The sequence below is a fragment of the Gavialis gangeticus genome, unplaced genomic scaffold (genome assembly GCF_001723915.1).
Source record: "Gavialis gangeticus isolate Ggan-Ray unplaced genomic scaffold, GavGan_comp1, whole genome shotgun sequence".
Classification (NCBI taxonomy): domain Eukaryota; kingdom Metazoa; phylum Chordata; order Crocodylia; family Gavialidae; genus Gavialis; species Gavialis gangeticus.
In genome coordinates, this window is record NW_017728992.1 from 94,242,334 (window position 1) to 94,255,079 (window position 12,746).

Consider the following 12,746-nt stretch of genomic DNA (forward strand, 5'->3'; position numbering starts at 1 on the left):
CACCCCCCTCTCTTTTGGAGACCGTATGCATTTTGTGACAAGCAGTTGTGTATACTTCACCTGAAAGTGCTGTGTGGCCCAGGTTCAGTAGTACTTTTTTTTATAAGCTGTAATTGCTACATTTCTCTCCCTTCATCTGCTACAATTCTGTTCCAAATGCCAGCTGGGTTGAGAGCACAATGCCTGCCTTCTGGGACTGGTTATGGCATGTCTGAAAAGAGAACTGTGATATATAGAACAGGTATTCAGGCAATAAGTCCATTATTAGCTATGCAACTTGCAGTCCCTTCTCAAGCTAGAGATTTAAGTAGAATTGTAAAGTGAGTTACAATTCTGCCTATTCTTACATTAAAATATTTTACACAAAATACTGTTCATTATCTGAAAATTAAATAGTGCATTGCATTAGAAATAATAGTAATCATTTAGTAATTTTGTTAAATTATAGTCTGCTTTTCACATCTAGTCTTACTTCCTTTTTCTTTCTTCTTTTCAAATTCAGTTCTTCTCAACCCAAACTAACATGCATTATGAGACTTTTAGAAGTGGGATTTTAAAAATGCTAGTTTGAAGGAAGCCTGTCAACTTACATTATACAAAATATACGGTGCCCTCTCAGCTTTCATCTTGCAGCCCAGAGTGTAGCTATAACCATTATATTATGATAGCTTTATCCTCATCCCTAACATAATTAGTACCTTACATAATTAAGATTAATGGGATATACTGGAGAGAGCGGTGAACTTAGAGATAAAGTAATGACAAAATTTTCATTTTTTCAGTATTAATTTGCTGTTCTCCACCAGATGTTCTGTCACATCTGTTTTCTCCATTACACCCTCTTAGAAAACATTCTATTTCTCTTCAGTGAATATTCCTCTGGGCCTTCTTTTAAGAAAGTGTGATTGTATTCAAGGAACTTTTTGTATGGTAGTTGAGCTCCTCCATCCGCTTGTTCAGAGATAGCAACTTCAGTATTTTTTCTGTTTTGCAAAAGTCTGTATAGAGTCCAAAGCCTTTTACTAGCCTCAGCACTGCTTCTGCTTTGCAAACTTTACAATATTATTTCTACTTTGTAATTATAGTTCTTGGTTTTGAATGCCATGTTCATTGCTGTTACGCATTTACATTGTCCTCCTTGATGGATAAGAAACAGCCCTGTTTAAAAGGCAATTTATAATATAAAAGTTAGAAAAAATACAATAAAAGACCCATGGAGAACCAGTGTTCTTCCCTACAGGGAGGATTTGATAGTGAGAGGGAACAAAAACATTAACAAGTCTTCCAAACCTATTCCAGTCTGGAGAGCACAGCCAACAATATGCTGTCTCCTTGTACAAGGACTGACACTGGCACAGGTAATATGCTTCTCTTCTAACTGTCCTTCTCCCAGGGACTTAAGGAGCCCAGTTCACTAGTTTTCTGTCCAGTTTCACACGGCAGGTCTGGTGCAGAAAGTTCATGGCTGTATGCAATTCAAGCAAGTGTAAATGTTTTTATAGCAGTCAACTGGGACTTTCTGTCTACCCAACAAAAGTTCAGCATGTTGTGGGTCCCCAATGCTCTTAACTATTAGTCAAAGGTATGTATGTAGCAGGATCCTGAGTCCATTGCTGACATTGATACAGCGCTGACAGAACATAGGATTGTGACTCAGCCTCTGGCAGTGCCTGGCTTCTAGGAATGGCCGTTGAACAATCACTTCTCAATACCTAACATCTGGTGCGTAGGGGAAAAATATAATATGTGCTAACTGACATAGCAGGTCTCTGGGGTAAGGATAGTAGTGGGTGGGGAGAGAGGGAAGTGTAAATTGCCTATACAGTAGGAAAATATGAATACAGATGAACAGAAACATTACGTGCATCATTTTGTGGGGGAAGCAGCAGTATAAAGGTAGCAGGGGCAGTTACTACAAGCATTGGGAAGAGGCTCCTGTCCAGTGTCCCATCCTGTATCTCCGCGAGCTTTTCTTCAACCCTTTTTAGGTACTCTTGTTCATTTGTCTTCCCTCTCATTCACCTCCTAGATCAGAGTGTATCTGGGCCATTGGTTCTCTAATTCTGAGTGACTTCAGCTTCATTGACAGTGCATCTAAAGCTGCTTGTTTCTTCCTAGCTACCTCTTCATTCATCTTTCAGTCCTCAGGACAAGCCTTTCAAAAGTAGGCTCCTTAATTGCATAGAATGACGTGTAAGTGGCAAGGATTTTTCTAAGGGAAATCTACCCCATCTTGCCTCTTGAATAATTCCTAGACCATCACAGCAACAACATCATCTCTAACACTACCAAAGAATGACATGTTCATATTTAACCAGCAGCACTCAGTCATAGAAGTCAAATACAATTTTTTTTCTGGTGTGGGGTAGAATTTTTCCATCATTGACCTCTACTTATCGCACGTGGCCTGGTCCTGACCTGACTGCCAGAGTACCTCAGCCACTGCATGCATGAGGCAGGCAAGGTTCTTTGGGTAGATGGGATATCATGGAGGCACGATACACTTATTACCTAATTGTTTATGAACCAACAATAAGTTATCATTAAACACAGACAAGGAGGAAACCAAGTGAGTTCAGCAGATGCGTGTGTGAGTCACTGCCTCCTGGCATTTCTTTTGAGATGATACAGTTACCACACTGCCTTTTGCTCTGAACTGTGCCTAAATTCACAATCCAGCCTTGCAGCATCATTGTTCATGAAAATACATGTTAGATTGCGAGCTCTTAGAGACAAGGACTGTCTCTTACTTTATTTGCAGAGTAACTAGAACAAGGGAAGCCTTTTGAATGGAGCCTATCTTGAACTATTCTAGCCACGAAAGAGTTAACAGCCAGATGAACTGCTCTTCAGCTAAAAAGTGATTGCTGGCTCTGCAACAACTGAAGAAATAAGGCACTGCTCAAAGGAAATGCAGAGCATGAGGAGGAGGCATGAGTGAGAAATGCTCCTTCAGTAACAGACTCCCGCTGGATAGTCAAGAAAGAGGTTTACAGAGGCATAATAGGAAACGGTTGAAGACTGGGAAGAACTGTTTTTACTTGCCTTATGCAGAGTCCCTAGGCTAGTACCCAGAGGAATGGTGAGTTAGTTTTCCTCCACCAGCCATAGTTAAGGTTTGCCACAGAGGTAAAAAACGTGAATATCACTAGGCTTGAAACTTGCTTCTTGGATACCTGCAGACCTCTCCATTCACTAGACTACTTGCTGCCCTGAGACAGAGGCTATTAGTGACCTGTCTGGAGCAGTCATAAACCAAAAAGATGCGTAAAGTAGAGTGAAAGGAACTTTGAAACAAACGCTGTAGATTTTCCCCCACCATAACTGCAGACAGTGCTAACTGCTGAAAGCAGGACTGGACGGGGTCTGTCAGTCTTACTGAAATACTAGTAGCGTTACATGACTGGTTTCCCTTGCCAACCGCTGGTGTCAGGTTCCTGAAAGTACCCATGGTTGGCAAAACTGTGGTTGGCTTATGTGAAAAATGGCAGGTGGCAGGCTGATGCGTGGCCACAGAAAACCATGGTTACTCAAAACTGTATACCAGGGTAGCCAAAATATAGGATATTAAGCATGGATGCTCAAAACCATGGTTGTTGAGGGAAACCTGTACATGCTTTGGGCAACTGTGAATGTGGTTATTGGCCACCACTGTTCCCCTGTTTTACCTGTGGCAGGTTAGGGGGCTATGATTAATACGGGGTTAGGGTGGTTTGGATAGGGATGATCCTGCCTTAGGCAGGGGGCTGTACTAGATGACCTATGTTAATCTTTAAAGGCTAAACACTGTTAACAAACAGTCACTAATAGGTTTAAGAAAAAAACATCATGTTGGATGAGCTGGAGGGAGCCCTTAAAACTAAGCTGTTGTACTAAACCAAAAGTGTACTATAGCACCCCTTCCTCAGAGCAATACAGAACATGTGTCATACAGGTAGGTACATTTCCACTGAATCAATTTTAGGATTTATGGGGAAATAATCTTTGTAATCTCTTCAAGGTAGCTAAGCCAGCATCTGCTAAATGACACTTGTGTACAATGTATATGATCAGGATAAATGATCCAAACAAGGCTAGAATAATAAAACATATTCATAGTATGTAGTAACACCTGTAAAGAAATAGCTTTTATTACGACATGTCTGTGTTTTTAATAACTTCCAAATAGGCTACTGTAGCAAAAGCAGAGTAAAATTCTAGATTAAATGAAACCCATCCAACCATCTCAAATTAAATTATTTCAGTGCAACTGAACATTACTTCAAAGTCATGACTACTAGGAATCAAATGAGAATACATAAGGACATCCCTGAAGTCCTGATGTCTATCCAGTTTTGTTGTGTTCACTGCTGAAATGTATGTTTATTCTTACCTTTTGATGTTGACAAGCTAATCATCATCCAACAATGCTCCTGAAACATAATAGGCAGATGTTGGGGGAAATAACTGTAATATCCAATGCACTCACAGCTACTGAAAGCATTTGTGCTACTGCTAATGATTATTTGTGCTAGCTACTGCTAATGATGCTCTCGATAAAGAACACAAACAAATGCCAACTTTACCCACAATGATATTTCAGTGTGTTATGCAGCAATATGTGAGTTCGCATTTGTCTCTATATATGAAGGGCTGAAGCTCTGGAAAGGCTAATGAGGACATCAAAAACCCCAGGAGGCAGAATAAGTGAGGGGAGCAGAGGAGAAGCATCAGAGGCAACAGATTTCTGGGCTGTGAGGAGAACAGGCCTGGGCCAGCTCCATAGTATTTATCTGACCTGTAGATGGGTCTCATGCTACTCATCCAGCCCACAGAACCAGATAAGCGTGACATCTCAGGTCTAAATCATCTCAATCAAGAGTCTGTCTAATCTTCTCTTAAAAACTACCAAGGATGCAACCTCTCTAGGTAGCTTGTTCCAATACTTTCTTATAGTAAGAAAGTTATTTTTTTCTAATATCCAACCTCAATTTTCCTTGCTACAATTTAAGATCATTGTTCCTTGTCCTGTCCACTTTTGCCACAAAGAATAGTTTATCTTCATCCTCTTTATAATCACCCTTCAGATATTTAAAAACTATTGCCAAATTCCTCCTCAGTCTTCTCTTCTCCAAACTAAATAATCCCACTGTCTTTCATCTAGTAAGTCATGTTTCCTAGACCTCTGATCATTTTTTGTTACTTTCCCATGGCTGCTTTCCAACTTCTCCACATCTTTTTTTGAAGTGCAAGTCTCAAAACTGGGCACAGTGCACACGTGGGGCCAAATTAGTGCTGAATAGAATGGAAGTTTTTCCCCTTTGGTCCCCCTCTGCTGAGTTCTCCCCTACTTTAAAGCAACACTCCTACTATGCGGCCGGGTTTTTTGTTAACTTTTACTAGGTTTTATTCCACTGTAACCCTCAGGTCCTTGCCTGCAGTATTGCAGTTTAGCCAGTCATTTTCCAGTCAGTATGCTCACATGGGATTTTTCCATCCTAAATGTAGGACTTTGCCCTTATTGAATTTCACATGGTTTATCCCTCCCTTGCCCCAGAGTCTTCTCCTATAATGGAGATGTGTGAAGGCTAGATAGAGTTGGTAGAGCAAACTGCAGAAGTGTATGATTCTTTCTTTATCTAACAGCCATCCTATCCCTGTGTGCCACACAAGAGCTGCTTTCATAACTCCAATCAGAAATAAGTGGGTCATGACAGGAACCTGATTCATTAATATTAATTTCTATAATAATGTCACTAATACTATACACACACAAAATGTTAATGCTCTGAGACTACTAATGATGTATTTCTTTGTCACTGTGTGGTTTCCACTGGGAATTGAGCGCTATCTATAGCACGCTAGTAAAAATTAGCTTTACCACTTGTATGACTGAAGTTGTACTTTGGAAAAACGATGGCTATACTTTTTACAATTACTGCATTTATTACAGCTTTCATATAACATGAAACTGATGCTGGACACACCATCTAGCCACATTTTATGTGCCTAAATAATCCCAAGGCTCTAGATAGTAAGGCTACCACCAGTTCCCAAAACTTTTATATAGCCATAACACTGCTTGACTGTACTTACAAATCAGCTCAGACAAAGGCAAACAAAAAGTCCAATAATAAAATGTGTCTGAATAAAATTTGCTAAGAGTCCTTTGATTAGACATTTTAGGAGCCCTGTTTCTGGGCCTAGAAGACTTTCCAGGCTGTCCTCCATTCCTGTGTCTGTCTCTCTCAGATTTCTAAAGCCATAAATGCAAAACTATGCATACTTGTGGCATCCATCACTGGTAACCCTATACAGTCTCTTTTCTAATTGCTCCCCAGGACTTAAACAGCTCCTTATAAAGCAAGAGGCAAGGCTTATCATGGGTGAAATCTTACTGGATCAGCTGCATGGTTGGAATAGACTTAGACAAGCTTTTGAATGCAATACATTTCAAGCATTATTGAAAACCTTATAGTGGCAGCTAGGTGGCAGCTTTGTTGGCTAACTGGTATCCTGACCGTCTGTGCAAGTAACAGTGTAAAGCAGGTAAGTTAATATTAAACACAATTAATAGGACAATGAATGCACCTGTGCTCAGAAATATTCACTAACGCACTACTACCCTAAATATAATAGCAGTGTATTTCTTACAGCTAAAACAAACTGAACCTTGTCAAATTTAGGAGTAGTTCTGAAAAAGTACAGACTTTTAGACCTGAAACTAAAAATTCAAAGTTAGTGAAAAAAATTTGACAGTTCAAAGAGTGCATATAGCACAATAGGAACCCATGAGCATGGACGTAGCTGATCTACAAGCCATGGGGCCTGATTCTTCATTCGTTTTCACTGTATGTCATCATTAACACCTGTCTAGTAAGTGGCAATTAAGTAAAAAAAAATCACCTTATACATTTGGTAAAACTCTGCATCCCTGCACCCAGGAATAAACAACTACCTAAAAGGCAAGGCACCAGAGAACTGGGTACCTTAAGTATAATAGAATATAAGAAAAACTTAGCACAAACTTTAGTTACTGCCATACCCATATAGTGAAATGTAACATGATAGGATGTATATATTCTTTCTGGCAAAATGATAAGAAAAGATAGGACTTGAAGAAAATATCTCACTCACCTCAGCTACAAGGAAAACATTTGTCCTGCACACAAGTTACCCTCTAGTTTTGCCCTGATCTATAGGGCTCAAACAAACATAGAAAAAGCTACTGAATGTTTTAGACTCAAAAAAATATATAAAAAAATAAAACCAATCAACCAAATAAAAAAACCCCCATAAAACACAGGAGAAATCATGTTCCTCTATGGATCAAACATAGTGCAGTAAAGTGTGGTTGGCAATGAACTTTATCGTTTGCTTGGACTGGAAGAAATTAGGATTTAACTTCAAACAAGTTTTGGGAGACAGTGGGTGCATCTACATGTTACCTTACAGCAACATAGCAACGCGCTACATCACTGTACAGTGTGCTACAGCAATGTAGCGATCACACAGATCTATACATGATTGCCAGCTACATCACCGTAGCGGCGCACTCCCCAGTTATAGCACGCTGCTACAGTGGGGGATGTAGCGGGGAAATCGAAGCATGCGCTGCCCACATGGTGCATTAATTGCCCGTACTGTGCTGTGCTTTAGCACTTCCAAAAGGAAGTACTAATGCATGGCATCATAGCAGTGTTGCCATAGGGAGATGTGTAGACGCACCCAGTACTTAGTGAACAAAGTACTTGGAACATCAGAGAAAGGAGGAAATAGATATCTACTCTGGAATCATTTTAACTCAAGAAAGTTGGGGTTAGCCTCTTAAATAACACTATGGCAAGCAAGCCCTTTTAATTACTACTTGTATTGTTTGTTCTCGGCTATTAATTTCTGATAACACTTATATTTATACTTTGTGTAAGGTTCCTGGTTATAATGATTATGTTTTGGAAAAGCCAGTATTGTTCTTGCAAACTCTAGGTCTCCAAATTTCTCATACTATTGCTCTCACAATCACACAGTTAACATCCTTGATTGATGAAACAAAAAAATTAACACCATGGTAACCTTATTTATTTATTTATTTGAGCTGGGGCCGTAACCCAAAGCAAAGAATTATAATATTTTAGTAGCGTATGTACAGTATAGGCTTCAAACATAAGTAGAGTCAATCCTAAGCAAATGTTAGAGGCAGTGGGGCTAGGTCTACACTTTCTTTTTTGTGAAATTCATATGTTAAGTACGCATATGTTCTCAACTGCAATATCATTTTTCCCCCACAGGAGAAATGAAAAAATAATAAAATCTTGTCAGTTCCATGAATGCAGTGATATCAAGTTAAGGAAGATCAAACAGATGTTGTATATCCTGTATTCTGTTTCAATATTCTATGAAATGCTTTATGTTGGAAACACTTCTGGAAATAAGCTGAGGAAGAATGGAAGTAATGGAAAATTAAGTAAAAAGTTTGATACAGTTGCAGAACTCAAAAGTATTCTTGAAACACAGTGGGCACATCTATATGTGACGCTATGGGCAAAAACCATAATGCCACTGCTATGTCACCATAGCAATGCACTCCCTCAGCAAAGCATGTTGCTATGGCGATGTAGAGACTAAAAATCACCGTGCACCACCAGCATGGCGTAATACAGGCTGTTATTGCACCATCATTTAGTACTTTCTAAAGCAAGGTAACAACAGCTCCCTAGGGGCACACGTAGATGGGGCCAGTGACCATGGCATCTTGAACTTATAAACGAAGCATGAAGGACATGACCAAAACTTGAGAGTATTTCCTAAGGAACAGAAGAGGTATGAAATGCAGGATCCTTATTATTACTGTTCCTTAAATCCAAGATAAGTTTTCCCCTATTCAACATGGAGGGAAAAGCCCCTTGTCTTGGATCTGAGTACAAGGTTGGGTGGGGGGAGGTGGATGATGTCACTCTGACTTCTGCTCTGACTTGGGGTCAGGGTCAAAGGTGGAAGTTCAGCAGCTCCTGGCCTCCTCCCTGCATCTATCCCCCCTCTACCTTTAGCCCCCCTGCCTCCCAACAGCCTCTGCCCCCCTCTGCTCATCACATCTGCAGCCCCATTCCAGCCTCAGGTATGCAGCACAGGGCAGCTCTGGCCCTGGCCTGGCCAGGCCAGGCCATACAGCAGCAATGACAGTGGCAGCAGTTCTGGCATTCAAGAATGCCAGAGCTGCCACCACTGCAATCTTTGCTGTGTGGATAAGCCAGGGTTGGAACAATCACATGCTTCATGCTCCAGGCCAGAATCGGACTGAAACTATAAAAGACATAAAGCGGCAAGAAGCAGGCTGTGGGAGACAGGTTGAGGGGCAGATTCAGGGGGCCAGGTGGCAGGGGATACAAGCATGGCAAGTGTGCAGGTGCTGGGGTGTGCAGGCATTGAGGGCTGGTAACAGGGAGGACAAGTTGGTGAGGAGGGAGCAAGGTGCTGGGGCCAGGCCACTTGCCAACTGGTCTCTTGTCTCCCCACCACCTGACTCCCTGACACTGTTTTTTCTGTAGCAGTGGTGGTGGAGGGTGAGTTTATGATTCTTCAATAATTAGATTCAATCCATAAAAAAATTATAAATTTGTTATCATTTAACAAATTTATAAATTTTATATGTATAGAATCTAATTATGGGGAGGGTCATCTTGGATTCAGGCAAATGCAGTAAGTAGTGATTCCAGTTACCATAATACCTTGAAGTGTCAGCCCTAGACCAGGGCCCTATTATGTAGGATGCTCTACAAACATGGAATAAAATGCTGGTCCCTTTCCCAACAGACTCACAGCCATAGCATAAAACAGGTTGTAGACACTGACAGACAGGGTTGCAAGGAGGCAGCATTGGCCAGCATGATGGGCAGGCACCTCATCTTATCTTTGGCCAATGAATTGTCAGCATTTTTGTAGACCTCACAGAAAATGCTATTTTAAATGAGGATAATGAGGTAACTTTGCTGTTGGTTACACTGAGACCTTCCACAACATGAAGGACAAACTGAGAAAAATCAGGAAAGGGCTCATTTAAGTTTTAAGAAGTGGGTAACAGAAGCTGGCAGTGGAATTGAAGGTTCATATGAGAAATGAAAGGTAGAAGAGAGGACAAGCAATGAAGAGCATTGTGGGTGAAGACACGTAACATATCTTTAATACAATAGAAAAGGTGGGGCAATGAATTGGTGCAAAGAAAAAGGTCATGAAAGCTAGAAAAATGATCTTCGCTGCAGATTCTGAATGGATACGAGCAAGGCAAGAGTGGGTTAGGGTTAGAGAAAAAGGATGCTTAAGTAATCAAGACTGAAGGTGATGAGAGTCCAGGCAAAAGTTCTAGTAGGATGGATGGATGGGCAGGGAAAGCCACATCATAAATATCTTACGTAGAAAGAATCTGCAAAATTTAGAGATGGCCTAGGTACAAAAACATACAGAGAGGTTTGTGTTAAAGATTATGCCAGATTTGATATCCCTCTTTCCCATTGCACTGGTCCCTTTCTGTCAACTTCTTAAGGCCTTTACCATATTTCCTGTCATACCCATGTCCCAGATGAGATCCTGACCAATCCTTTCTCTCAGGTGGAAGCTCAAGCATGAATCCTTGGAGCCACAGGCCAGTCAGCAGTGACAAGCTGGATGAAGCTGTTATCCACAATGACTGAGAAGAGCAGTAGTAAGAAAGACATTGGTTGTGAGTTTTAGGCATCAGCTAATCAGTCAACACAGCCACATATTCAGCAGGCGATGTCAAAGAACAGGTCTTCATTAGATAACAGCTGAGTTTGTTTTTCTAGATGAGATTTTCCTCTGCAATTCATTTTTTAGGAAAAGAGAAGAGGATCAAGGAAGCAAAGAAGAAAGAATGTTATTTAAAAGCAGAGTCTTCTGGAAACCCTGAGAAAACTGGAGGGGGGGGAGTGAAAGAGATTCTCCAAAGAAAAAATGAAGGCATAATCAGAGGGATGTAAAAAGAACTGGAAGCTAAGGATGAACAAGTTTTTAAGCAAAAGAGCATTGTTGGGGGTTTCTGATAGATGGATGAAAGTGGAGTACTGGCTGTGAGTTTTGGCTAGGAAGATTTGTTTCACTAAAGTGCAAGGGACAGAAGTTATATTGGAGAGGGTCTAAGACAGACTTTGAGGGAAAGAGCTCCAGACCAGGACTTAACTCATTTAATAAGGCAAGAGAAGAAAGGGAGAAGGGGCCTCACTTGATCTCACCCATCTTAAGACATGGTAGATCCCACCTTCCTCACTAACGAATGTTTGCATTGTGAAAGAAAGACCTACAGGAGAGTGAGATATTAAGGAGAAGAGTATGGGATGGAAGCAGTTGTGAGAGAGATTAAAGGGAATGAAATAAAAGGAGGGATTAGGAGAGGAGAAAGGACAAGTTGTTTCTAAGTCTATGGCGAAGAGGATGAGGAGAGGAGAGGGAATGGGAAGGAAAAGGAAGCAAATTACAAAGAAATGTTACCTCATATTTTGGCAGTCTCTTTTTCTGGAAGAACTTGTTGACATTCTGTGCAGAAAAAGAAGTAGAAGCAGAAAAAAGGGAATGTCAGATGTTCATTAGACCAAATCTGCATAATGTTAGGGTACATGGTGTTACGATTCTAGCGTAACCAGTCTCTTATACAGCTGTTTATGCTATCTAGCACTGGAGGGTTTCCTACCTTGATATAAACCTTGTAAGTGCCCATATACTCCAAATAAGATTTTTTTGAAAACATATTAAAGGGCTCTTAGGGATAAAATATACCATTAATGTTGTACATCTGTGGGTACATCTGCACTAGATGCTACGTCACTGTGGCAACGCGCTATAGCAATGTAGTGTCACCAGGCACAACCCGTAATGCCACAGCTATGTTGCTGTAGTGATGCACTCCCCCACTACAGTGCACCACTACGGCAACATAGCAGCTAAAGATAACCACCGTGCCATCCTCATGGCACAGTAATATAGTAACAATGGTACTGTAGGGGATGTGTAGACACACCTATTATGTGCTACTGAAATGATAGTAAAATAATTCACTAATCATGGAGTTTCTATATGCTGTAATGTTTGCAGCTGATGAGATCTGTGGTGCAGCTACCTCACTTTTACCTCTGCCAAATTTTTGTCCATTAGAGTTTTATTGGAAATAGACTACTTGTTGTTTAGACACCTAATCAGGTTGACCTAGACTGTTATTTTCAGAATACATTAGAACTATTCCCTCAGGCACTATGGCAGAAATTTAAACAGGAAGGTCTAGCAGAAACATCAGAAACAGGTTGTCAAATAAATGCATTTAAAGCAAGAACAATCTTAGCACTTTGAGCTGCTTTAATATGCTTGTAAGCTTGTGTACATTATACCTTATCAGTTATAGCAAGGTATAGTTTCATGCATGGATATGCATACATTTGATTTGCAACAATTGGATTGCTTTTCTCACGAAACAGATTCCTTCTTGAAATATAACGCATTTCAAACACCTTGTTGTTTGTCTGATGCCTACAGTCTCTAACTATGTGGCTATAAGTATATCCCATCCTGATTTCTGTGCCCACCTGGCCTCAAACATCTGGTCACGTGCGACTTTGGCCCGGATGGCCGGTGGTGTTCGCTCTACCGTTCCTTGCGGACTGTCAAGAAGGTATTATTCCCGGTGTGGTCTTCCCCCATCTTGCCTGCCATGACTTTGAATAGTCTTTCAGTGGAGGGTCCAACCACCTGGGGACTCCTGGTGATGG